Genomic DNA, 26,595 nt, shown 5'->3' on the forward strand with positions numbered 1-26,595 from the left:
CACCGCCAAGACACCTGGGCCTCTCTTGCCACTGCCCTCAGGTTGGCATCAAATCCCTCCCTGAAGGTGCGATCCGCCTAGGGTGTCCAGGAAGGGGAGGGGAGGTCCAGCTGTGCGTCCCTGACACCTGCAAGGTCATGGCCGGACCTCCGGGCCACCGGGTCTGAGGGCAGCAACTAGCTGGTGCCCCTGGGGCAGGAAAGGGGACAGAACAGCCCAGATGTCCCACCCCAGGCCCCAGGGTGCCCTCCCACTCTGCTGCCTCCTGAGGAGATGACGACGGGGAGCTGGGCAAGAGCTGCCCCTTCCCAGCCATCAGGCACTGCACAGATTTTACCAGAATCTGGCAGTGTCACAGACCCGGCCGGATCCCAGACAGAAAACAGGCTCAGAGGGGGTGACCCTGCCAAGGTCACAAAAGTGGTATGGCATTAAGCCAGGAACCTGCATGGCCTTCCCCAGCACCCTGCCCCTAAGAGAAGGGAAAGCCCTTTAGGACTGGATCCAGCGCTGAGCGCAGGAGGTGAGACTGGTCTGAGTGGGAGAGCCAGGCACCTGCATCCCGGAGCTGGCTGCAGAGGAGTCTCTCCCCCGAAGCTTTGCACAGGCTGCTCAGGTGCCATTCACCTGTCCCCAACTCAAACACACCCTCCCCACAGTGGCCCAGCCAGGTGCCCCCTCAGTGAGGGGGCCGGGAAGCAGCCCTAGCTCAAGAGCCGCAACCACACACAAGCCACATCCCACCTTCCTGGGCCTCAGTGTGCCCATCTGTGAACTGGGAGAGTGAGCCCAGCCTCAATGGGCTTTTGAGAGCACAAATAAAATGCAGACTAGTGAGGAGCGTGGAGAGCCAGGAGGACAAATGCGTAGGCTCTGGGGCAAGCAGGGCTCCCACCCCCAGCTCTGATGCTCCAGCTTGGGGCTTCAGTCTCCTTATTTGTGGAGGTGCAGGGGCACATCATGCATGACAAGCCCTACTGGCTTAAGACTAATAAGGCTGACACGGGACGGCGCACGTAGAATACTCGGCAGTCCTAGGTCTCACGACTCACAACCTTGATGCCGGACACAGGAAAGGGAGCAGTTAGAAGCCTGGGTGGGCTTCACAGGGTCCCCCACCCCGAGGAGCTCCACTACAGCGGCCTGTGTGGTGCGGGACAAGTTAGTTAGCCTCAGTTAGCCTCAGATACCCTGTCCATAAAATGGGGCAATAGCAACAGTTCCACCTTATCAGACTGTGCTAGGGATTAAATGAGATAACTCAGGCCCTTAGAACAGTGCCTGGCACCTGTAACACTCAAAGAAAAATTAGTGCCGGGCTCAGAGAGGCTGTTCTCTCCCCAGGAGATCTCAAGGCCTGGGTTTTAGTTCAGAAAATTCTCAGGTCTACGTTCAGATTCCAGCCCTGCCAGCTGGGGCCCCTGGCAGACCTCGGTCTCCTCAGCTGTAAAACGGCACAGCAGCACCTGCGGCAGCCGCCTCTCCAAGCTGTGCCTGTGACGCGCCCTCCCACTGCCTCTCACCAGCTCCAGGATGAAATGCAGGCAGCTCAGCCAGAGACCTCGGCCACAGCCCAGCAGGGGCCAGATGGGGACATCTGACCCAGGGCAGCTCCTTCTGGGCAGGTCCGGGAGCCCCAAGGCTGCCTCGGCTACAGGTCTTGGTAGCAGTGACTGGCAGGTGGTCAGGGGATCAGCTGAGCCTCCCGAGGCCCAGGCGTGCTCCTGAGGCCTCTGGAGAGAGGGACGAAGGACCCTCAGGGGGCCTTCCGCAACACCCCCAGCTTCAGTAGTCCTCAGCTCCCCTGTGTAACTCCCTCTGTAGCGATGATCACTGTTTAAAACGACCTGTATTCACCAGTGGAGTGATCGGCTTTCCCCTTCCCCCACAGGTCTGTCTGCTCTAACCCCAGCATCTGGAACAGTGCCAATGCACAGTAGGTGCTCAACAACTGTGTGCCCTGAATGAGAGCCCTCAGATGGCAACGCTGAGCCAGAAGGACGCGGCCCCCCTTGCTGGGAGACAGCCCGGTCCAGCTGTTGGCCCTGGTTCTCTCTCTCACCCCGCAGCAGGGGCCAGGAGGCTGGGAGTCATTTCTACTTTGAAGCCCGGAACGTGTCACTAGCTCTGCAGTGCCACAAGGCTTCTTGGGCAAGGGAGGGACCTGGGCAATGTTCTTGCTCACAGCTCATTCCAGGGCTGCCTGGTGACAAGACAGCGCTGCAGGCCCAGGGACCCACCCTGGAGCCCAGCAAGGCTTCTCCTGCCTGCCCACCCCCAGGCCTGGGGGTGCATCCCAGCGGAGCCCCAGGATGTCATCTGGGGGCTGGGCTCCCGGTCCTAGCCTCAGCCCCAGCCCTTCACGTGTGTGTGGCACTCCCCCGTTACAGTTTACAAAGTGCGTTCACAGACATTATCACGTAGGCTCCTAAACGCCCCCTAAAAACCACAATAAATCTCTCGCTCTGGCTCGGGAGCCCACCGGCTGCTGCTGTGTAATCAGCGAGCTGAGAGGCCTCGGGGCCTAGAGCCTGCCAAAGCCGACTCGGCGCCAGCAGGGGCAGAGGGGGGTCCACGTGGGCGGGTGGCAGGTGGCGGGTGGCAGGCCCAGCTGGGGCGCTGCGGGAGCTAGGAGCAAGCCTGAGGCCCAATCCTGCAAAGGCAAAAAACCCAGACCGGCTCCTGGGAGAGCAGCCAGCAGGTCTTGAGGGGAGGGCATGGGGAACCGAGACAGAGGGGCAGGGCAAGGCTGTGGAAGGGACCTGGAGGGCCCATCAGCCTCAGAAGCAATGCAGGGAAGCTGACGGCCAGGCACCGGGGCCCCAGGAACAGTCAGCATCAGCTTCTCTCCTGTGTCTCTCCCCTTTCCAGAGAGCAGCCTGCAGCCAGTGTGGGCCCCTTGACCGTGGGCTGCCCTCAGCACACACTGTGCTCTTGGCCTTGAGCGTCCTGGCGCACTCTTGAAACCCTAAGCCTCCTTGAAGGACAGTTCCCAACTCCTCACCTGCCTCAGGCCCTCAGCTGCAGCTGCATCCCCTCTCCTGGAACTGCCAAGCCCCCTTTCTCACCGTGTGCCTGGTGCCCCCAAGGGCAAAGGCTGTGTCTCACTACGTTTGCCATGGCCCAGAGTCCCTGGCATGTGGAAGGGTTCCTGTTAGCAAACATCAGAGTCACAGGCAGAGACGTGACAGGCCATGCCAGCCCAGAAGTTGCAGGGGGAAGTGAGAGCCATGTGGCAGGCCTCCCGAGCCTTCCTCCTGTGTGTGCAGCCCGACTCCCAGCCCGCGCAGAGAGAGACAGAGTCCCCCAAGTGCCTGAGCTGAATCAGCCAGCGGCTGTGGTTGGGTTTTGTCTTTTAACATTTCCCTTGGTTCTTGAAGTTATAGGAGCTCAACTTACAAACTGTGGAAAGTTCAGAAAAGTTTAAATAAGCAGGGCGTGGGAGGGCCTGGCCCGAGGGGGCTGCGGCTGCCCTGGCAGGCTTCCCTCCCACAGCACAGGCCTGTCCTCCGCTCCTGCCGCCTGCTGGGTGAGCCTTGGGCTTGACCTCTGGGCCGGCGGAAGCGGCTGGTCTGTCACAGTGGCGGCTGCGGCAGTGTCACAGCAGGCATTCAGCAGGTGGTGGCTTCTCTGTGGTCACCTCTGAAAGGATCTAGTGTTTCCCCTCACAGCCTCCACAGAGCCTGGGGGGCGAGGGGAGGAGGGCAGCCCTGTGGACCTGGAAGTGTTTGCCCTGTGATGTCTGAAGCCGATCAAAGCAGAGGGAGCTGGGGTTAGGAGCTGACTCCTGGGGTGGATGCCTTCCCTCCCAGGGGACACAGGAGTCCTTTGGGAGGAGTTCTGAGTCCACTGCCCCCAGGACTGAGAGCACAGAGCCCAAGCAGCCCCAGGGCCTGGCTTCTTGGTCTAGCATTCCAGTTCTTCCCCCAATAAGGGATTGTATCCAGAAATATAAAGAGCCCAAACAACTCAACAATAAAAGAACAAATAACCTACTTCTTTTTTTTTTTTTTTTTTTTTTTGACAGGCAGAGTGGACAGTGAGAGAGAGAGAGAGAGAGAGAGAGAGAAAGGTCTTCCTTTGTCGTTGGTTCACCCTCCAATGGCTGCCGCGCTGATCCGATGGCAGGAGCCAGGAGCCAGGTGCTTTTCCTGGTCTCCCATGGGGTGCAGGGCCCAAGCACCTGGGCCATCCTCCACTGCACTCCCTGGCCACAGCAGAGAGCTGGCCTGGAAGACAGGCAACTGGGACAGAATCCGGCGCCCCGACCGGGACTAGAACCTGGTGTGCCGGCGCCGCTAGGCAGAGGATTAGCCTAGTGAGCCGCGGCGCCGGCCAATAACCTACTTCTTAAATGGACAATGAATGTGAATAGTTATGTCTCCAAAGGACATGCAAGTGGGGGCTGGCATTTGTGGTGCAGCTGGTTAAGCCACCACTTGCAATTCTGGCATCCCATATGCGCACCAGTTCAAGTCCCCGCTGCCCCACTTCTGATTCAGCTCCTTGCTAATGTGCCTGGGAAAGCAGCAGAAGATGGTCCAACTGCTGGAACACCTGCCACCCATGTGGGAGACTCAGATGAAATTCTTGGCATTTGGCCTTGGCCTGGCTCAGCCCTGGATATTGTGGGACATTTGGGGAGTGAACAGGCAGATGGAAAATCTCTCCTCTCTCCTCTCTCCTCTCCCTTTCTCTGACACTCTGACTTTCAAATAAATAAATCTTTAATTTTTTATAAAAAAGTAAACTTCCTGATATGTGAATTATACATCAATAAAACTGCTTTTTTTTTTTACAAGATTTATTTATTCATTTGAGAGGTATAGTTACAGACAGAGAGAGGGACAGAGAGAAAGGTCTTCCGTCTGCTGGTTCACTCCCCCAGTGGCTGCAACGGCCAGAGCTGAGCTGATCCAAAGACAGGAGCCAGGAGCTTCTTCCGGGTCTTCCATGTGGGTGCAGGGGCACAAACACTTGGGCCATTTTCTACTGCTTTCCCAGGCCACAAGCAGAGAGCTGGATTGGAAAAGGAGCAGCTGGGATGTGAACCCGAGCCCATATGGGATGCTGGCGCTGCAGGCGGAGGCTTAGCCTACTTTGCCACAGCACCAGCCCCAATAAAGCTAGATTTTAGGAAAAATATAGGGTCCCAATACTTCAATCTATCCCAGAAGCCCCAGGAGCAGCCCTGCTACCTGCCCTTCCCAAGCCACCATCCAAGGACAATGAGATGCAGCCAGCAGTAGGGTACCAGGAAGGGGATACCTGACATGGGCCCTACTTTTCCAAGGGGTCCTTTTCCATCCTGGCTCAGGCCTTTCCCTCTGCACCCCCTCCTTCTCCTTGGAACGCCCTCCCCAGTCCCGCACATCCTCTGGATCTCAGCTCCAGTGTTGTGGTTCTCAGATACCCTCGGCTGACCCTGCACCCCAGGGCACTGATTCTCTTTCCACCAACACAGTTCCCAACCTGCATTGCAAGCATGGTCCCAGCACGGAATAAACCTCAACCAAGTGAACAAAGCAAGAACAAGAAGCTCCGTGTGAGCCTGGACATGTCGGGAGGCATGGCCCTGCTGAGCAAGTAGGCTCCTGTCGCCCAGTCAGTAAATGAGATGAGCAGGGTGCCCACTGGACTCAGGTTCTGGAAGGATCCCTTTGACTGTTCTGCAGGGATGGTCCAGCAGTGTGATGCTAGGGGCAGGAGGCCAGGGGAAGACCATGAGCTTAGTCCAACTCCAAAAAGGCAAGGCTGAGCCTCAGGCAGAGGCTACATAGACAGAGGGAAATGCAACACTGGGAAGGAATCTGGGGACCAAAAGCAAAATGATCTGGGGACAGCACCACGACAGGACAGAGAAAACCCAGGTTGTCACCAGGTTCTGGTGATGCAAGGGGCCAAAGGGATGGGGGCATTTCCTGAGTGGGGAGCACACATGGGGTGAGGTCTTCTGAGATGGCCAACCATGGGACCTCACAGGCAGTGCCGCCCCCAGTCAGCAGTCTCACCCACTCAGCCCTGGGACACTTCCCATGTCCATCCCCTTTGACACCACACTGCCCAAGGTCAGGTGCCAGCACCACAGTCTCTCCACTTCAGCCCACTTGCTTCCCCTCACTTCCCCTCCATGGTACCACTGGGTAAGAATCAGCACAGAGTGGGTCCTTCTCCAGCTCACACACCTTCAATGGCTCCCCAGTGCCCTCAGAGCAAGGGGCAGACTGGGCCTCCCTCATACTTCCTGTGCCCACCCCATTCTGCAGAGCCACCCCTCCCCTGTGCCCTGGTCCTGCTGTGCTTCCCACCCCAAATGCCCTTTCTCCCTTCTGTGCCCAGTATAAAAACTGCTTCCTCCATGCCTCCCACTCTGAGCCTGAGTAGCACAGAGCCTGCAACTCTGGAACCCAAACCAGGAGGCATGACCTGACCAGCAGTTTCTTCTAACAGTGACTTTCTTTTAAACGATTTGGAAATGCTAAAGGATCAAGTCACGTGGAGTTACAAACTCGTTGAGTAACCTTAGCCTGGAAAGGACTAAGAGCATATCTTGGTCCACATTCTCCCTATGGAGGAGGCACTGCAGGCCCAGACACATGCATGTCCAGTCCAGGAGGGCAGACACATGCATGTCCAACCCAGGAGGGCAGACACATGCATGTCCAACCCAGGAGGGCAGAGACATGCATGAACAATCCAGGAGGGCAGACACACGCATGTCCAATCCAGGAGGGCAGACACATGCATGAACAACCCAGGAAGGCAGACACATGCATGTCCAATCCAGGAGGGCTGTTTCTCCGGTCCACAGGTGCTGCAGAGTCCCGGGTGCTGAGGTGGAACTGAGTGGGTGAGAGGCAGTGGACAGAGGCAGAAAGGATAGAAGGAGGACACAGAAGAAATGGGGGGATGTGTGAGCAAATGGACGGGAAGCAGACACGTGCAGGCTGCATCCCAGCCCGTGGACCCTTGTCCAGGGCACAGGGGGGATGGCCCTTCCCAGGGACAGGATGGAATCCCATAGCCCATGACTGCCAGATGCAGAATCTCCAGCTGTCCCATCCACAGGGGCTGCCATACGATGTGAGTGGGGCACAACCTCCCCCTATTCCCCGCTGGTCCTGTCCCAGCCCATCCTCAGGTCTCTAGCCTCTCTCAGAGTCCAGCTGAGCCTCTTGGCCCAGCAGGCCTTTCCAGCAAAATAGAACTCTCTGGAAGACACCTCTGTGTTTCTCTCTCTCTCTCTCTCTCTCCTGCACATCCAATCCATCAGCCAATCCTGTTAGACTGTCTTCAACAGCCTCCACCAGCTCCCTGCTTCTGCCCTGGCCCCTCCCCCCGCCTATTCTCAACTCAGCAGCCAGAGGGATCCTTTGAAATGGTGCATCCAGGAGGCCTCGCCATCTGGCCCCCATTTCCTCTCGGAGCTCATCTGCTACCACCGCCCCCCTCCTCGGCCACACTGGCGTCCTGGCCGCTCTTGGACTGTGCCAGGCTCACTTCCTCACGGGCCTTGGCCGGCTTTTCCCCTGGGTCTGGAAGGCACCCCCCACCCCCAGCCATCTCCTGTCCCTCCTCCCTCATCTCCTCCAGTCCCTCCTCCTCCAAACGTCACCTTCTCAATGAGCCCTGCCTGGGACACATACTCATAACCGAAGGGGAAAATCCACTCCGCCCCTCCTTCCCTGGTTTATTTTCCCCCTAGCGCACCTCCCTCCTGACCACAGTGTCACTTCCTAATTACACTGTAGTCAGCTGCTCTCCTTTACAATGTGATCCCGCGAGGGCAGGGGTTGCCGGCTGTGTCCCGGGCATGGCACGCTGAGCCTGCAGTGCACACGAGGGACCCGTACACGGGTGCAAGGTGAATGCACCCAGGCATGTGTGAGTGAAACTCCCGGTGTTCCGGCACATTCCTCCTGGGCCAGCCCAGGGAGTCTAGCGGGACCCATAGCTGCATTTGTCACCAGCTGCTCTCACCCACCACAAGCCACGTGAGAGAGCTCCCCCTTCCCGGCCCAAGGGCCCTGGAGAACCGCAGTACCCACCAGAGGGCTGCCCATCCTTCCCGAGCTGCTGTATGGGCAGAGCCAGAGTGGCCCAGAATTCAGCTCAGTTCAACAGAAGATAATCCAGGCGAGCCCAGCCGCTGTGTGGTTACAAACCATTTACATAGCACCTTCTCCAGCAGGCCAGGTGGATGCCAAGTGCCAAATGATCCCTGCCAGCCACTGCACTTTGCATGGATCCTGCTCTGCCCTCCTTAATCCTCCACATTCATTTTCCGAGTTGAGCCTCAATCTAGCCTGGCCAGCAGACTGGTGCCTGTGCCTAGTGAGACTAGACTGAGAGCACCGGCTCCTTCCACGCTGCCGCAACACCAGGCAGGGAATCAGGAGTCCTCAGCCCTGTCCCACCCCCTGGGTGCCAACAGTTCAGAGACAGAAGCCAACGAACGGATGAGCGGTGCCAGCTGCACCCGCAACGCTTCACAGGGGCTTCCTATGGGTGTGCAGTGGGGAAGACAGACATGGCCCTGGAGACCCAGATGAACCTGTGGGCTGTGGAGGTCCAATGTCCATAGGGGCACTTCAGAAAGATCATTGAGGGGCCGGCAGCATTGTGGGGTAGCCGTTAAGCTGCTGTCTGTGACTCTGACATCCCATATGGGTGCTGGTTTGAATTGCTCTGCTTCCAATCCAGCTAACTGCTAACACGCCTGGGAAAACAGCAGAGGAGGGCCCAAGCTGTTGGACACCTCACCCAAGTGGGAGACTTGGATGAAGCTCCTGTCTCCTGGCTTCAGTCTGGCCTGGCTCCAGCTTTTTGGAGCCACTTGGAGAATGAATCAATGGATGGAAGATCTCTCTCTCTCTCTCTCTCTCTCTCTCTCTCTCTCTAACTCTGCCTTTCAAATAAATAAATCTCTAAAAAGTAGGATAGAAAGGACAGAAGGAAGGAAGGAAGGAAGGCAGGGAGGAAGGGAGATAGATCATGCATGGAGACGCAGGTGCAGCACTGCTTGGGGTGCTCGCATTCCACATTAGAGTGCCTGGGATCCACTGCCACCTCTGCTTCTGATTCCAGCTCTCTGCTAATGCATGCTGGGAGGCAGCAGATGATGGCTCAAGTACTTGGGCCCCTGCCACCCATGTGGGAGACACAGGTGGAGTTTCAGGCTCCTGGCTTTGGCCTGGCCCAGCCATGGTTCTTGTGACATTTGGGTAGCGAACGAGCAGATGGAACATTCTCTCTTTCTATCTCTCTCTCTGTCACCTTGCCTTTCAAGTGAATGAAAACAAATACATGCACATTTAAAATAAAAGTTCGTGGAGGGGTGGGCACTGTGGCTCAGTGGGTTGAACTGCCGCTTGGGAAGCCCACATGCCACAGCAGGGTGCCTAGAATTGAGTCCCACCTCTGCTTCTGACCCAGCTTCCTGATAATGTGCACCCTGGAAGGCAGCAGATGATGGTTCAAGGACTTTGGTTCCTGCCACGCACATGGAAGACCTGGATCGAGTTCTGGGCTTCTGGGTTTTTCCTAATCCGGCCCTGGCACTTGCAGGCATTTTGGGAATACACCGGTGAATGGAAGATCTCACTCTCTCTCTCTTTCTCTGCCTTTCAAATAAATAAACTTTTTAAAAAGTTGTGGAAAGTAGAATTAAAAGTTATTTTGACACAAACATTTTGAAGTCGCTAAGTATGAGGGGCCTTCAAAAAGTTCAAGGAAGGGGGCTGGCGCTGTGGCGCAGAGGGTTAACACCCTGACCTGAAGAGCTGGCACCCATATAGGGTTTGAGACCTGGCAGCTCCACTTCCTCTCCAGCTCTCTGCTATGGCCTGGGAAAGCAGTAGAAGATGGCTCAAGTCCTTGGGCCCCTGCACCCCTGTGGGAGACCTGGAAGAAGCTCCTGGCTCCTGGTTTCGGATTGGCACAGCTCCAGCCGTTGCGGCCATCTGGGGAGTGAACCATGAGATAGAAGACCTCTCTCTCTCTGTGTAACTCTGACTTTCAAATAAATAAATAAACCTTTAAAAAAAAAGTTCAAGGAAACTTCATATTATGAAAAAAAGATGCACAGATTTCAAAATTGTTTTGTACCAAATAAATTTATCTTTTAATTCCACTTTGCACAAATGATTTGAAGTACCCTTGTGTGTGTGTGTGGGGGGGGGGTGCCTGTGCATGTGTGTTTCTGTGTGTACTGTGCATGTTTGTGTGCGTGATAGGGCACAGGGCCCTTGAACTGACAGATCACTGAGAGACCCACCTCCATGCCCCTCACCCCAGCAATTCCAAAGGGGTGCCTGGAGATGGGGAAGGCGCAGGGGTATCCAGACCATTCAGCAAGAGCACAACCGCACTTAGCCAGACTCCAGCTGCTCACATCCTTACCAGATAGCAAGCCAGCCTAGTCTCTCTAAGCCTCGGTTATACTACCTGCAAAATGGATCTAGTGATTCCCATGTCACAGGGTATCAGGATTACAGAGGTAGGCACCCAACAAATGATGACTTTTCAGGTTGTGGGTTCTATCAGAGATCACATTTGAGCAGAATGGGCTGTCCATTCATTCCCGAAACAACCACTGAACCCCCACGTTGCCTGACATGAGCTGGGCAACAGACATGAGGCCCTGCCCTCGAGAGAGTCGCACACCCTAGCAATGCTGTCTGTGCGTGGGTGTTCTGGGCTGGCTGGCTTTCTGTGGCTGTGCTTTATAACTCCCCTCAAGAACCCTGGGAGTTGGGGCTGCAACAGATGAAGAAACGTTTGGAGCTGCATGCAGATAAAGAAACAGAAAGGTGAAGTAACTTGCCCAGGGTCGCCCAGCAGGCAAAGGACAACAGCAGGACTTAAGTAGAAGATCCACCACCACAGGCAGGCTGGACAGAACCTGCACAGCCTGGGCCATCACCTGCTCAAACAGAGGCAGCAGTAGGGGCTACAGGAACTCTGGGGATGGAGCAGTGTTCGGGGGTGGCCCAGGGAAGGGCTGATGGAGACATCAGTGAGCAGGGACTTAAAGGCACAAATGTTTGGGCAGGAGGAGAGGAAGGATAGGCCAGGCAGGGAAGACAGCCTGGGCATAGGTCCAAGGTGGGGAAAGAGCAGCCCCACCCAGGCCTGTCCCCAGCCCCCGCCTGAGTCCTAGCTCCACCCTCCTAGCTGATGCAGCTCTCCAGGGCCTGCGTGACCTCCTGTCTTTGCCCATGCTGTGCCCTGTTTGTCTGCTCTTCCTCTTTTTCCTCTCCCCTCCAGGCATAGTGGTGTCAGGGCAGGATTTGCAAACAGGCCCACTGCACATTCTCACCGCACTGCCCTGCCTTGCGTAGAGCGAAAGACACAAGCCCAGAGAGACCAGAGGTAGAGAGGAGTCTGCCAGGGAAGTCCTGGTGACTGGGGGAAAGGATGTGCAAAGACATGACAGACTCAGGGCTGTTGCAGGGTCTGCACACCTGCCCAGCCCAGGCACTCCCAGCACACTGCAGCACTCTGGAACCAGTGTTCCTTCCAATGCCCTGCCCGGCGGGAGCCACAGAGCAGGGCTAGAGCCCTGGCTCTGGTGTTGCCTGGGCCCGGTGTTCTCCCTGAGCCTTGCCTCTCTCCCCTATGAAATGAGAGCAGATCTCAAGAACCACTGGAGCAAGAGGAAAGCGGCTCTGGCCCCGAGTGGGTGCCCAACAAATGCCAATTTCTAGAACACTGTGATGGAGCTCACTGGGGTGATCATCTCCTAGCAGCTCAGGCCCTGGCACGGAGCCATTGTCTAGCTGGCGAACCAAGAAACCAAAGGTCCAGGAGGCTCTGGGCTCAGCCCTGATAGGGCTGTGGTTAGAGCAGAGGCGTTATTCCATGAGCCCTGCCTCTCCTGGAGACCAGGGTCTGGTAGCAGGAGGCACGTGTCTGACGCCCCAGCCCTGCTTTCCCAAGAGTCACTGTAGGGACACCCAGGTACCCAAAGTGCAGCCGTGGCCTGGCCCAGGTGACAGATGACAGCCAGAGACAGCTGTCTGGGGCCTGGGCCTGGACACCCCGCTTCTGCCAAGTAGGAGCCAACAGGGCCTGAGGGGCTGCTCTGCCCCTTCCCCACGCTGCCCTCCATGCTGGAGGGGGACAGAGGTGCTCACTGGGCACCTTCTGTGATCAGAAGAGGGCTGGGTGCTTTGCAGCACCCATTGCCACTAACACCTCTGACAGCTGCATACGAACATCTCAGCCACATGCGGACAGAACTGCTGGATCCTCTGTCTCTGACCTCATCTCCCTCACCCACATTATAATGACAGGGAGCTCATTTTGGGAAAGAAAGTCCTTAGCAAGACCTGAAAATGGCCCTTGAAACCTGCACCTTAGGCCCAAGCACCAGCTCTAAGCTACACCCAGAGCCAGGCCCTCTGCCCCCAAAGCAGCCTCAGGGGCATGAACACAGCGGCACAGCCCCCACAGAACCAGTGTCCTCCTTCACTGTACCTGAGCCTCAGCTCCTGCTGCCACAAAACAAGGAAAACAGCCCCTGCTCCTAGGGGTGGTTCTGAGGCTTTAGCAAGTGCAGCCTAGAAAATTCCAGGAGCAGCCGGTTTTCAGAGAGGCTCCAGCCACAGGGAGAGGTTCAACGGGCTTTCCAGAAGCCTCACGCCTCTTCCCCACAGGAGGAAGTGGCTGTGACCAGGGCATCCCCGTGGTGGGGGCTGGGATCAGGCACCTAGCAGCTGCACAGGTCTGGCACAAGCTCACACATAGGACAAAGGACACCGCTCAGTGCAGCCTTGCCAAAGGACCACAGGGCTTGGGGCCAGCCAGGTCTGGGTGCGAGCCCTTCTGCTGTGTTTCAGCTCTGTGGCTTCTGTAGCCACAGCCACCTCTGCTCTGAGCAGTGACTTCCGTCTGGAGGAAGGACCTGTCCCTCAGGGCTGGGATGCTCAACACAGGCCGAAGCTGGATGACCCCTCAAAGACAGAGCCAAGCAAAGCACAGCCAGGGCCCCTCCGGGACAGCCAGGTCACCCTCATCGGTGTCCTCCCTGTCCCTAGCTCACTGGAGAAGGGCCCCGTGTCTCTGCACACTCTGCTCCCCTTTTGTGTACACTCTTCCCTGCAGAGCCCTCTCTACCCTCGGTCCCCCTGGTTTGTCTCAATCTCTGTGTGAGGCAGGAAAGACACACGGGCAGGAGTCCACCGATGGGAAACCGAGTCCCAGAGGAGGGAACTAACAGATGCAGTATCAAGACTGGAGGCAGCAGTCGGCTAAGAGTCCAGCCCAGGCTCCTGCCATGCCCCCAGTGCCCCTCCAGGCAGCACTGAGACCCTTCCCAGCCCAGCTACCCTCCCCCCACACCTGGGCATCCCCCAATTCAGAGCTTTGCACGCACCATGACCCCAGCCTAGAACACCTGCTGTTCTCTCTGCCCACTGGGATCTCATTGACCGTTAAGCCTCCATTCTCCTCCCTGCCCATCCAGACATGCCCTCAGCCCCTGAGGCACCCTCTCCCCCTGTCCTCCTGACTTCTCCCCATCTCATTGCCCTTCACTGTCAAGTCACCTTATCTATGCCCCTCCTGTAGGACACTCCCTCGGACCAGCTGGACCACTTCCTCCCACAAGGCCACTCCCAGACACTACCCTGCTCCACCTGCTTGTGACCCCTGGCTCAGAGCAAGGGGCTCCATTCACACGTGCTGCCTCACCACCAGCACAGACACTGGCGTGGGCCAGGGGTTCAGTACCTGCTGGCCCCGCATGGCTATTGAGCACCTGTTGTGTGTTAGGGACGCGGGACCCAGCCGTGAGGAGACATCGGAGCCCTGCTGTAACATAGGTTTTTTTACATTCCAGTGATAAACACATGCGTGTGTAGCCCAAGGTCAAGGTAACAAGGGCTATGAAGAGCAACAGAGGAAAGCAGGGGGCAAAGGATGGGGAGGGTGGTAAGGAAAGGTGAGTTTTTCAAATACTGTCTATGTATTTGAGAGACAGCTAGAGACACACACACACACATGGACAGATGGAGCTCCTGCTCACTGGCTTACTCCCCAAATGCCCACAGCGGCCAAAGCAGTGAGCTAGGAACAGAATCCAGATCTCCCCTCCCACGTGGGTGGCAGGGACTCAATTACTTGAGCTATGGCCACTGCCTCCCAGGGTTTGCATAAGCTGGGAGCTAGAGTCAGAAGCTGGAGCCAGAAATTGAACTCAGGCACTGATGTGGGACTCAGGCATCTTAACCGCTGGGTGACAAGCAGAGGCCACATTCCAGGCCTCATGTACCAGGTTGGTGCTAGCACTGTTACAGTTTGACAAATGAGAAAGCAAGGCAGACAGTGTCACTCACATCATGCCATAGCAAAGACAGTGGGCAGCAGGGCCAGGATGCAAACGCAGGGAATGGAGTTGGTTCTGGTATCTACACTGGCCTCTCCCGGTCTGGTCTCCGAGAGTGACCAGGACTCATGTGGAGTGGCCAGCACTATTGAGTCTCCCAACAGGCAGGGCAGGGTCATGGTGTCCGTTGGCAGGGGAAAACACAGGGAGGCACTGCGGCTTGCCTAGGGCTTCATGGCTTGTCCACGGAGCAGCTGGGACTCCAGTCTGGGTCTCGCACTCCAAACGCGTGTGCTGGAGTTTGGCAGGCAGCACACACAGCATCTTGAACTTGAGCCTGCTCAGGGGTGAGGTGGACCCTGAGGCTCCTGAGGCCTGGAGCAATTTCTGAGGACTTGGCTCTCTTTTGTGGGGGGTGAGGGGACAACAGATGCCCCTCTCAGGCTGTGTCCCAGACCCCTTCATTTCTGTTGCTCTCCTGACTCCTTTCCAAGAAGTTTGTTGTGCCTAGAAGGGCCCTGGCCACTGGTCCCTGCTGACACACTGTCACCCTCCAGCCAGGGGAGGAGACCAAAAAGCAGGCTTCACTGTGTCCCCTTAAGGATTTCACTGCCAGGAACCCAGCCGAGGGAAATATAGTTTGTAGACCAGGTCAGGTCCAAGGTCACTCCATAAAAATGGATTCCTGGAAAAACATAAACCAGTAGTTTACTCTGTGAATTTTATTGGCCCTAAAAAATAAAAGGAACCATGTCATAATGTGGAAGAGAGAGAACGCATTCCTAGCTGCCCCTTTATCAGCAAATGAGGACTTTGGGTCCGATGCACTCATCACTTTTGTTTCATAAAACCCAGCGTGGCTATGAGACGAGGATGGTGTCCAAACGGTTTGCTTGTTTTCAAGATAACTGTCTGTAATGCAGGGCATGACTTAGTTTGGTTTGTTTTATTTTTTAAACCAAGCTCAAATTCTCCTGACTTCACGCCTGTTCTTCCAGCCAGAGGGAAACTGACTTCAGCATCCATCCGATATGTCGGATTTCTTTGTGGCATCCACTTCATCTCTCAGCCGCCAGCCATGATGTCATGAGCCCATCAGATTTCCGGTAGGGGGAAAACGCAGGGGAGCTGGAAAGAATGGATGTTTCTTCCCCGTCAGGAAGGCGGGGGGAGGCGCGGGGTGTGTTCGGGAGGAGGCAGGCTCAATGTTTGTGATATTAAATGTCAGGCAGAAACCTGAAAAGCCCAGCCACCCAGATGTTTTCTCAGCATCCAGATGTCTGGCACCCAGCAGCCCGGGCTGCCCACTCCCAGGAGGCACTCGACATTTCGGCTCTGACCCCAGGTCTGCGCTGCCAGGAGCCGTGCATCCTCGCTCGCGGCTGCCCACCCTCGGGTTGGGAGGTTTTTTGTTTTTTTCTTTTTTTTCTTCTACATCTTTACACATGGATGACAGGAGTAACTAGGTCCAGATTTCTAAAAGCTGCTGGAGCCGTGATTTGAAAAGTTCAGTCCTTGGAATTAGCTTCCACGGCATACACGATGTGAGCCAGAGGAGAAAAAGCCCTCGGCCAGCCCACACCCCAGCATGCGTGACTGCAGCCACAGGACTCGGAAACCCAAGACAAAACCGGCCAGGCTGAAGCCCGGGACCAGAGGCCGACACCGAGCAGCGCTCGCCCGCCCCCGGAGAGTGCTTCCCCCAAATCACAAAACCCCCGCACAGCTTTCTGCTTCCTGACAAAGGCCCTGGCTGCCAAGGCGCCGGCAGTTGCCAACAAAGGCGCAGGGCAGAGCTGGTTTGCACTCACACTCAGGGCTGCGAGGAGTCCTAAAGAGCAGATGGAAACACCTCGGCCTCCCCACAACCGGCCACAGGGCCCCCCCCAGGTCTGGGGGAGCCCTGCAGGACAACAGACTGTGCAGGGCCCCAGCCTCCTGGTGGCCTGGCCGGGCGCCCGCCAAGGCCACCTCCCAGCCTCTGACATCACGGCTAATTGCCCCTGAAAATGAGCCAGGAACGCCAGACCCTTGGTGACTTCGCAGGGGCCTGGAGAGAGGCAGTGGGGAGGGGCCGTCTCCAATTAAAACGGAGTGCTCAGACAGCAAGAAGGAGGGGCGGCTGAGGGGACAGCGCCTGGCAGAGGGCAGGAGGAGGTGCCTAGGGGAGCAGAGATGGGGCGGGGGGGCACCCCCTGTGCTTTACACTGAAGCTGGGGTGGCCCAAGGTCACCAGGCTAATTAGCAGGACAGCCAGTACCGGGGAACAGAAAACACAGGTCTGGCATCACCCAGCTCTTCCCCTAACGTTATCTCATTTAATCCTCACAACACTCTGGGAGGGAGGGATTACCATTAACCCCTGTGTCCGGAGGAGCCAATGGAGGCGCAGAGAGGTTAAGTAATTTGCCCAGGGCCACACAGCTAGTCACTGGAGAACTTGGCCTGCACTTGCGCGTCCTCTGAGTCGGAAGCCAGTGCTCTTCCTGCTGGGCAGGGGAGGCAGCTGATTCCACCGGGAGCAGTGCGCCTGACTTAACCACATCTCACATGCCGGCGCTCCCCACCGAACAGAAGGGAGCAAATCACTGGAAATGAAGTGGTTTTTTTTAAGCCACTGCAGGCAGGAGGCCGGCCGGTGAGTGGGTGGGGAGCCCCTTTTACTTCTTGTCCCTGCCAGAGCCTGCGGGAAGCTCCAGCCGGCTCTGCAGCCGAGCGTGCGGTGCGTGGCGGAGGCGCAATCCCCTGGAGCGGCCGGGGGAAGGGCCGCGGTGGAAGCGCTGTGGGGCGCGAGCGGTAAGCTGCCGCAGGAGAGGTGCCAGGCACACAGGTCTGCCGGAGCCAGGGCAAGGCAGATCCGCCGTGCCCGGAAACCACAGAGAAGAAACAGAGGAGGCGGTCCCTGGAGCGGGCGCCGGCTTTCCTGCCAGGAGTTCCAGTGAGCTGTGGGTCACCCACAGACCAGGGGGACCTGCCGCTGCTCAGGGGCACTGGGACCAGGGACGGCCAGGTGCTCACGTGGGCCTGAATCCTGCCCGCCCTGGGCGTCTCATGGGTCGCCACCTTCCCCCGGAGGAGCTCTGGGGGGTGGGGGGCAGAGCTCCAGGAGGTGGCACAGAAGAAAGGGGGCAGGCCAGGCCCGAGTTCAGAGACAGGACGCGCTCTGGCAGGGCCACACTCTGCAGTGGGCAGTCTGTCTGTGCCAGGCCGCCCCCTGCTCTCTCCCTGAGCAGGTCTGCTGCTGTCTTTCACTTTGTGAGAACAGCAAACAGGGTGTGGAGCCCAGGCCATGCGCCAGGGGAGGGCAAGAGACTGTTTCTGCCGTGTGGGCGCGGGCCTGGCTGAACAGAGCTCACGCTTCTCGGGAAATCTTACCCATCCTTTGCCCACCAGAGTCCCAGTCCTGCCCTCGCGGCACTTACACCACGGGAGACCCACATGAACCAACTGACCATACAAAAATGCCCATGGAGGGAGTGGACCCCTTGCAAGTACCAGGTTAGGGAAGTGAGGGAAGGCTTCCTGGAGGAGGTGACACGGGTGCTGGGGGCCAAAAGATGAGTGTTAACCACCCTGATTCACTGTCACCCCCGGAGGCAGGTCTTCACTGATATCCATGCCCCTGCCTCTGCTCACCACCACATCCCTGCACTGTCCTGGAAGTCCTGTGAGGAAGACGGGTGGAGGGGGTGTGGGGGCAGGCACCGGGCAGAGGGCACTGAGGGGCTGGGAGGTGAGGTGGGGGCGACCGTAGCCATGCAGCCTGGGGGCCCCTCCTTCTCTCCCTCTCAGCCCACCTGCACCATGGGAGGGGGAGTCTCGAGGCCAGGGCTCCCCCGCCCCCAGGGGCGGAGCAGGTGGAGGCCGCCTTCCTCCTCCACTTCCTCCCTCCCCGCGCGCCACCGGGAGACAGGGAGCAGCAGGTGCTGGGGACCCCCGCCCGGTCCCCGCGCGCCGCCCGCCCACGGGTCTCCTGGCCGAGCCAGAGGTGGGCAGAACCGGCGGCAGCCTCGGCGTCCGGGTCCGCCCGCCCGGCCCGACCGGCGGCCCCGGGGCTCCGAGGGAATCCCAGGCTCCGAGGGAATCCCCGCGCCGGCGCCCGCCGCTCCCGCGGGCCGGCCGGGCGGCCGGGGGACTCGCGGCGCGCTCCGGCAAACTTTCCGCGTCTACACCCGCTGGCGAGCCGGCGGCGCCTCAAGCACGTGTCCACACCGCCTCGCCGCGCGCGCGCACACACACACACACACACTCCCGCACGCTGGAGGCTGCCCCGGCCACGGGGACCTTCCCCGCGCCCCGCGACGCGCGCGACCCGGCCCACAACTTCAGCCTCGGGTCCCCTGGACCCCCTCCGGATTTCCGAAGCGCCTCCGCCGGGCCACCTGTGCACGACTACACCCCCAGGCAGTCCCTGGGTCGCGAGAGCCACCTCAGCCCAGGGGCCGCGTCTACACCGCCTCGTCAGTTCCCGGCTCGCGAGAGTCTCCTCAACTCAGGGACTGCGCCCACACCGCCCCGGCAGCTCCCGGGTCGCCGGATTCGCCTCCACTCAAGGACCGCGTCTACACCGCCCAGGCACTTCCTGGGTCGCGAGAGCCACTTCAGCTCAGGGACTGCGTCCACACCGCCCCGGAAGTCCCTGGGTCGCCGAATTCACCTCAGCCCGGGGCCGCGTCCACACTGCCCCGGCAGCGCCCGGGTCGCCGAATTCACCTCAGCCCGGGGCCCGGGTGGCCGGAGCCGCCTCAGCTCGGGACCGCGTCCACACCGCCCCGCAGCCCTCGGGTGGCCGGAGCCGCCTCAGCTCGGGACCGCGTCCACACCGCCCCGCAGCCCTCGGGTGGCCGGAGCCGCCTCAGCTCGGGACCGCGTCCACACAGCCCCGAAACCCTCGGGTGGCCGGAGCCGCCTCAGCCCGGGGCCGCGTCCACACAGCCCCTCAGCCCCGGGTGGCCGGAGCCGCCTCAGCCCGGGGCCGCGTCCACACCGCCCCGCAGCCCGGGTGGCCGGAGCCGCCTCAGCCCGGGGCCGCGTCCACACAGCCCCTCAGCCCCGGGTGGCCGGAGCCGCCTCAGCCCGGGGCCGCGTCCACACCGCCCCGCAGCCCCGGTGGCCGGAGCCGCCTCAGCCCGGGGCCGCGTCCACACCGCCCCGCAGCCCGGCGCGCGGCCGGGGTGATGCCCGCGCGGGTCCCCGGCGCCCCACGCCCCGAGCCGGCCGCGGCTGCCTACCTTGCCGCGCCTCACGCTCGCGTCCTGGCCGCGCGTCGTCTTTCACACATTTTCCAACACTGTCGGCGGCGACAGAAAACGTTATAAATCCTCCTGCGGCCACGTGGCGGGCCCCCAGGCTCGCCCCCCGCTTTTTCCGGCCTCTAGGACAATACTCGGCCCCAGCGGCCGGCCGCTGGCCACCGGGCTCCGGGCGGCGCGGCTGGCCGCGGCGGGGCGGGGCCGGGGCGGGCCGGGGGCGGGCCGGGGGCGGGGCCACGGGTTCCGACCGCCCTCTCCAGGGAAACCGTGGCCTGCGACTAGGGCTCCTGTTGCAGCTCCTGATTGGCCGGCCGGCTGGCGCTTCTGAAGCCTGATTGGCTGGGACGGAGGAGGGGGCCTGGGGCCTCGGTGCTGCGTGGCTGCGGTCCTCATTCTTCGCCTTCTCGGTCCCGAGCGGCCGCTGCTGCCCGGGGCTCCCGTGAACTCTCAGCCTCCTTCGCTCCGCTTCCGTGCTGCTCATCACAACCCTTAGCACCTCGAGGGGTCACCGCGCTCCTTTGTCCTCTTCCAAATAGCCCCTTGAGGTGGGGACCCGCGGCTTGCGCTGCTCACGGCTGTGTCCCCAGGGGGCTGGCACGTAGTAGGTCCTCAGGTCGCCGACCGAATGCACGGGAAATGTGCGTGCGGGCTTTTTAGAGCTGTCCTCGGTGCCGGCAGCATGCCGGGAACGTGGGGTAACTGTCCGCCCAGGTTGAAGGGCATAGCTGTCCTGGGGCGAGCTGACCTCCCTGTGCCTCCACACCTGTGGGTGTCAGGGCCTCCGTTTCCAGTCTTCCCAAGAGAGCTGCGGTACAGCGGAGGTGGGTGCCCGTGAGTGATTTCCACGAACGCCAGGAACCTAGCACTGTGTGGGCAATGCTAAGGCTCAGCGGGTAAAGCCGCCGCCTGCAGCGTCGGCACCCCATACAGACGCCGGTTAGAGTCCCAGATGCCCCACTTCTACCTCCTCCTCCTCCTCCTCCTCCTCCTCCTCCTTCCTCCTCCTCCTCCTCCTCCTCCTCCTCCTCCTCCTCCTCCTCCTCCTCCTCTTCTTCTTCTTCTTCTTCTTCTTCTTCTTCTTCTTCTTCTTCTTCTTCTTCTTCTTCTTCTTCTTCATTAACTTAAGAGGCAGAGTTAGAAAGGGAGAGACAGAAAGGTCTTCCATCCACTGGTTCCCTCCCCCAAATGGCCGCAAGAACCAGAGCTGTGCCGATCTGAAGCCAGGAGCCAGGAGCTTCTTCTGGGTCTCCCATGGGGGTGCAGGGGCTCAAGGACTTGGGCCATCTTCCACTGCTTTCCCAGGCCATAGCAGAGAGCTGGATTGGAAGTGGAGCAGCCGGGACTCGAACCGGCAACCATATGGGATGCTGGCACTTCAGGCAGCAGCTTTACCTGCTACACCACAGTGCCAGCCCCAATAAGTCTTTTTTAAAATTTTTCAAAAAATATATTTGTTTATAATTTGTTTATAAGTCAGAATTACAGAAAGTGGAGAGAGAGAGAGAGAGAGAGAGAGAGAGAGAGAGAGATCCTCCATACACTGGTTCACTCCTGCAATGGCCGGGGCTGGGCCAGGCCAAAGCCCGGAGTCAGGAGGTTCCTCCACGTCTCCCACATGGGTGCAGGGACCCAAGCACTTGGGCAATCCTTCACTGCGTTCCCAGGCACGTTAGCAGGGGGCTAGATCAGAAGTGGAGCGGCTGGGGCTTGAACCAGTGCCCATATGGGATGCCAGCACTGCAGATGGCAAGCTTAACCTGCCAGGCCACAGCACTGGCCCCAATAATTCAGTCTTTAAAAAAAAATCAAATCTTAGTTGCCCGCCAGGCCTTGTTGCTTCTTGGGAAACCCCACATCAACCACAAGGACCACTGGAAGAACTCGGTTCAACCCAGGGTACATGGGCCACCTCTGACAGTTTGGGCTGGGCGGGACCATCATGGAGCACAGGGACTTGAGCAGGGATGCTGTTCTCTGGGGTGGGGGAGGGGATTCTGGAGACCCTCTCCTGTCCCCACCGGGGGTCCCAGGGTGGAGCGGCGGGTGTCTGCCTCTGCAGAGGAGGGTGCAGGAGTTGCTCCTGGAGTCGGGCAGGAGAGGGTTAATCAACCAGAAACACGCTGGAGCTGCCTCTCCCGTAAGTGGGCAGCCGAGGGGAGGCCAGGCGGAGCTGGCTGGGCGTCTTCACGAGGCCTCCCTAGCGGCACCCCAGGCGTTGGGTTTAGGGCCCGCTCTGATCATGTGAGCTCCTCTGAGCAGGGAGCCTGTTTGCACACCGAGCTATGGGTGCCCGGGTTAGGTCTACAGCAGAACACTTCTGGGCACGCAGTTCCAGACAGAGCAGGTCTCAGCGAGGAAAGGAGGTTCTCACCAGGAGGGAGCAGTGGGAGCCGCAGCCGGAGGTGGGTCACCCACCCAGCAGCACACTGCTCCCTGGGCTCCCTTCCAGCTCATCCCAGATCAGGAGGGAGCCGGCCCTGGCCTCTGGATAACAGGCTCCCTTTCCAGCTAGCTGACCCTGCCCCACCCTGGTGCCCCAAGGAGGGCGCTTCCTCCTGACCGCATGGCCCCACCCCCACTCCCATCCGCGATGGACAAGGACAATACAAGCTGTTTCACAAGCAGTTGGTGATTAATCACCAAGTTAATTAAAGAGGCAGTAATTGCACTCCGATTTCACAGGCAGGAGGGTGTCTTGAGCAGGGCTGGGTGGTCAGCGCAGGTCTCCCTGACAAGATGGGGCTGCAGACAGAGGATTTAAACAGGAGGGAAGAAAAAAAAGGCATTTTTGAAAAGTGGGTGCTTCAACCATGGCTATGATGTTGTATTTGACATAATCGGGCGGAGGGGCTTACATGTGGAAGCTCATCTCCACATTTCCCACATCTTTGAAACACATTTTTTTTAAAGATTAATTTATTTGAAAGGCAGGGTACCAAGAGAGGGAAGGACAAACTGAGAAAGATCTTCTACCAGCTGGATCTCTCCCCAGATGGCCACAACAGCTAGGGCTGAGCCAGGCTGAACACAGGAGCCCAGAGCTCCATCTGGGTGCAGGGACCCAAGCACTTCAGCCACGTCCTGCTGCTTTCCCAGGTACATTAGCAAGGAGCCGGATTTGGGGTGGAGCCGGGACTCGAACCAGTGCTAATATAGACTATCAGTGTCACAGGTGGCAGCTCGACCCACTGCAACACAACGCCGCCTCTTGAAATTTTTTAATTGCAACAACAGCGAAAGGGCAGGGCGGGGAGGAGGTGAAGGATTTATAAATGTCCCGGGATACCAGCGCACCTCACTTTACACAGCGGAGGGGGTCTGAGACGTCCCCTTGCTCCCCCAGTGCGTCTTCACACCCCCATGCTGTATCTTCATTTCTGATTGATTTTCCCTGGCAGAGGCGCCAAATTCTTTGCTTTAAATGTCAGGCTCTCTCTGTCAAGTAGTTAATGACCTATAAAGCACTTAAAATGTACTGGAGGAGATGCTATTTGGAGGCCCCCCGCTGTGTATGCTCGCCTATTGTCAGTAATCACCCCTCATTTATTTGCTCTTCTTGGTTTGGAATTTGCTGTCGGGTTCCCTAAAGCTGAGCCCACCAGCAGCGGATGTGGCCTCTCGGCTCAAGAGCCCTTCAGCTTGGGCGGCCTGGTCATCTCTGTCCATCACACAGATCCCCGCCTCTGCCAGCTGAGTGACCTTGGGCTGGTGTCTGCCCTTGGACAACTGGAGGACGATGCCAGCCTGCTGAGGTCGGCACCGCAGGTGAGAGAGAAGAGGCCCAAGGTCAGAGTGAGCCCAGAGGCCGTGGTGGAGGCGAGCTCCAGGAGCCGAGCTGGGAGAAGCCTCCCCAGAGAGCACAGGGCAGGGCGAGCCGCGACCCAGGGCACAAGGAGAGCGTCCCAGAGTCAGCCTGGCTCTCCCAGGGCGGAAAGTGTGCTGCTTTCTGTGACGGCTGAAACCAATTACTGCAGACTTGGTGGTTTAAAACAACACACGTTTATCCTCTTAGAGTTTCTGGAAGCCAGAAACCCAGAACCAGCCTCAGCAGCCAGCTCCAAGGTGTCTGCAGAGGCTGGGTGGGGAGCCGCTGCACTGCCCTGCCCAGTTGCTGGAACTACCGTCCCTGGCGCTGGCGCTGGCGCGGGCCCTTCCTCCGCCTTCCAGGCCAACAGCGGAGCATCGTCCAGTCTGTGTCTGCTTCCATCACGGTGCTGCCTTCTGCCTCCAATCTCCCTCCACACCCCCTCTCGCAAGGAGATTTGTGACCTGAATAAACTGGGGTAATCTCAAGACCCTCACTCACATCTGCCAAGTTAGGCTGTGGACATCCAGGGGGCTGCAGAAGACCAGAGAGCAATGTGGATCACAGGGTCCGAGGCCGCTGCTGGGGTCTGAATCCCTGTGCCACCCTCAGCGAGGTGACTTGGATGATTTTATCTTTAGGCCTCAGTTTCTTCATCCGTAAAGTGGAATCGATGCTTGTCTCCAGCTAAGAACTCACTTGGTACAAGGTACCTCGAGGGAGCCAGCGTCGTGGTGTGGTGGGTAAAGCCACCAGCTGTAACACCTGCATCCCATGTGGGTGCTGGTTTGTGTCCCAGCTGCTCTCCTTCTGATCCAGCCCCCAGCTAATGGCCTGGAAAGAACAGCAGAAGATGGCCCAAGTGTTTGGGCCCCTGCATCTACGTGAGATCTGAATGGAACTGCTGGATTCACCCTGCCTCAGCCCTGGCTGTTGTGGCTATCTAGGGAGTGAATCAGCAAATGGAAGACATCTCTGTTTCCTCTCTCACTCTTTCTCTCTCTCTCCCTCTCTCTTTCTCTGTCTCTCAAATAAATAAAAGTAATAAATAAAGTAACTCTGACTTTAAAATAAATAAATAAATAAATCTTTTATAAAAGTGACTACATTGGGACTGGCACCGTGGTGTAGCAGGTAAAGCTGCCACCTGCAGCTCTGGCATCCCATATGAGTGCCAACTGAAGTCTGGCTCCTCTATTTCTGATCCAGCTCTCTGCTAATGCACCTGGGACAGCAGTGGAGGAGGGCCCAAGTGCTTGGGTCCCTGCACCCACGTGGGAGACCAGGAAGAAGCTCCTGGCTCCTGGATTCACATCTGCCCTGATCTGCCCATTGCAGCCATTTGAGGAGTGAACCAGCAAATGGAAGATTTTCTCCCTCTCTCTCTCTCTTTCTCTATATCTCTCTCTCTGTAACTCTACCTTTCAAATAAAAATTTTTTTTTTTAAAAAGAAGGGAGTACATCAGGGCTGGTGCTGTGGCGCAGCAGGAAAAGCATCACCTGCAGTGCTGGCATCCCATACGGGCGCCGGTTTGAGTCCCAGCTGCTCCTCTTCTGATCCAGCTCTCTGCTACGGCCTGGGAAAGCAGTAGAAGATGGCCCAAGTCCTTGGACCCCTGCACCCACGTGGGAGACCCAAAAGAAGCTCCTGGCTCCTGGTTCTGGATCGGCACAGCTCCACCCGTTGTGGCCATCTGGAGAGTGAACCAGTGGATGGAAGACCTCTCTCTCTCTCTCTCTCTCTCTCTCTCTTTCTCTCTCTCTCTGTTTTCAAATAAATAAAATAAATCTTTTTTAAAAATGTTCATTTTGACGCAAAATGTTTATGAAATGCACACATAGTTTTTTTATAACTCGCGTTTCCACGAACTTTGTGAAGATGCCCGCCCTCCTACCTATCAGGCAGAGTCTCCAAGGATCCCTGCTGTGGGAAGGGGAGGAAAGGAGGAAAGGGGACGGGGCAGGGCAGGCTGGGGTGGAAAGGGAGCTGGGCCAGGTGCCCGGTGTGTGTGTGTGCGCAAGTGCAGGCTCTGTCCTGGGACTAAGGAACAGGGGACACAGAAGGCGTTGAAACAAGGCCGTATTTCTCTGGTTTTATCGAGATATCATTCGCATACCATAAAATCCACCCTCCCAAAGCGCACAGCTCGGTGGCTTTTGGCACAATCACAAGGTTGTGCAACCATCGCCGCTGTCGAATTCCAGAACATTCTCACTGCCTCACAGAGAAGCCCCTACTCACTAGCAGGTCCCAGAAGCACCCCAGACTCGATCCCCAGGCAGAACCCGGGAAGGGGGGGCGCCCTCAGCGCGGAGATGTGGGCAGTGGGGGTGCAGGCTCAAGGCCAGAGCGGCAGGGGTCAGCTTCTGCTGCGGTCCCTCCAGGTTCCCTCACTTCCCCCGGACACAGGACTGCTGGGCGGGGCAAGCTCAGAGCCGATCATCACAGTGACCGTGACAGCATTCACTTTAGCCCTGGTCACTTGGCTCCGTGTCCCTCCTCCCTAGACTCCGCCCACTGCACTTGTGCTGAGGGCTGGGGAGGCCTGAGGACTGCTGGGGGAAGGAGGGGTGCCTTGGAGGCCAGGGCCTCAGTGAGCAGCTCTGAGCCTTGCACGGATCCAGCCTGTCTCAGGGTGGCTGCGACCGGGCTGGAACATGAGGGTCTCCTCCCCGCCTCCCCCTGCCAGCTGGGCTCAGTTCTGCTGGCCACTTAGAGGGTCCCAGGCCCCACATGGTCAGGGGGGTCTGACCTAGCCCAGAGGCAGCTGAGGTGGGAGGGAGGCCATCTGGTGGAGCGAGAGACAGCGGTGAGGACATTTCTGAGCCGTTCCCCTGGCAGTGACAAGGGCTTCTGGGATCAATTAGCAGAACCACCCGAACAGGGCTCACGGCCCCTGACGCACAGGCCACAGGCACGTGTCTCCGGAGCCTCTTGACAGCGTTGGCAGCAGGATTGACTGGGGGGAGGGGTGCTGGCCGTTGCTGCATGCCTGGGCCCCGCCTGCCTCCAAGGGCTGAGCATGGCCTCCCAAGCCCGTCAGGCGGGAGGGGAGCCGGCTTCCCAGGGCTTGCGCTGCCCTCACTGCCTCTCCTGCCGTTGTGGCTACAGTCAAGTGTCTCCTCCATGTTCACCTCCGTGAAATGGGTCACAGACCAATTAGCGATCCCTTCCTAGAAACGGGAAAAAAGTCGCGCTCCCTCTTTC

At 58.5% G+C, this 26,595-nt stretch overlaps 1 protein-coding gene across 1 annotated transcript in view; it reads right to left on the bottom strand.

Annotated features, from left to right (window-relative positions):
• The window catches only part of TCF20 (transcription factor 20), a 183,290-nt gene extending 163,533 nt beyond the window's left edge, over positions 1-19,757 (bottom strand). The window contains exon 1 of the mRNA XM_051834093.3: positions 19,561-19,757. The gene's annotated coding sequence lies outside the window, so the exon portion shown is untranslated. The remainder of the gene's footprint in view (positions 1-19,560) is intronic.
• Positions 19,758-26,595: the final 6,838 nt, after the last annotated feature.

This window comes from Oryctolagus cuniculus, chromosome 11 (assembly GCF_051225735.1).
Source record: "Oryctolagus cuniculus isolate XC-2025 breed Fujian yellow rabbit chromosome 11, ASM5122573v1, whole genome shotgun sequence".
Lineage (NCBI taxonomy): Eukaryota > Metazoa > Chordata > Mammalia > Lagomorpha > Leporidae > Oryctolagus > Oryctolagus cuniculus.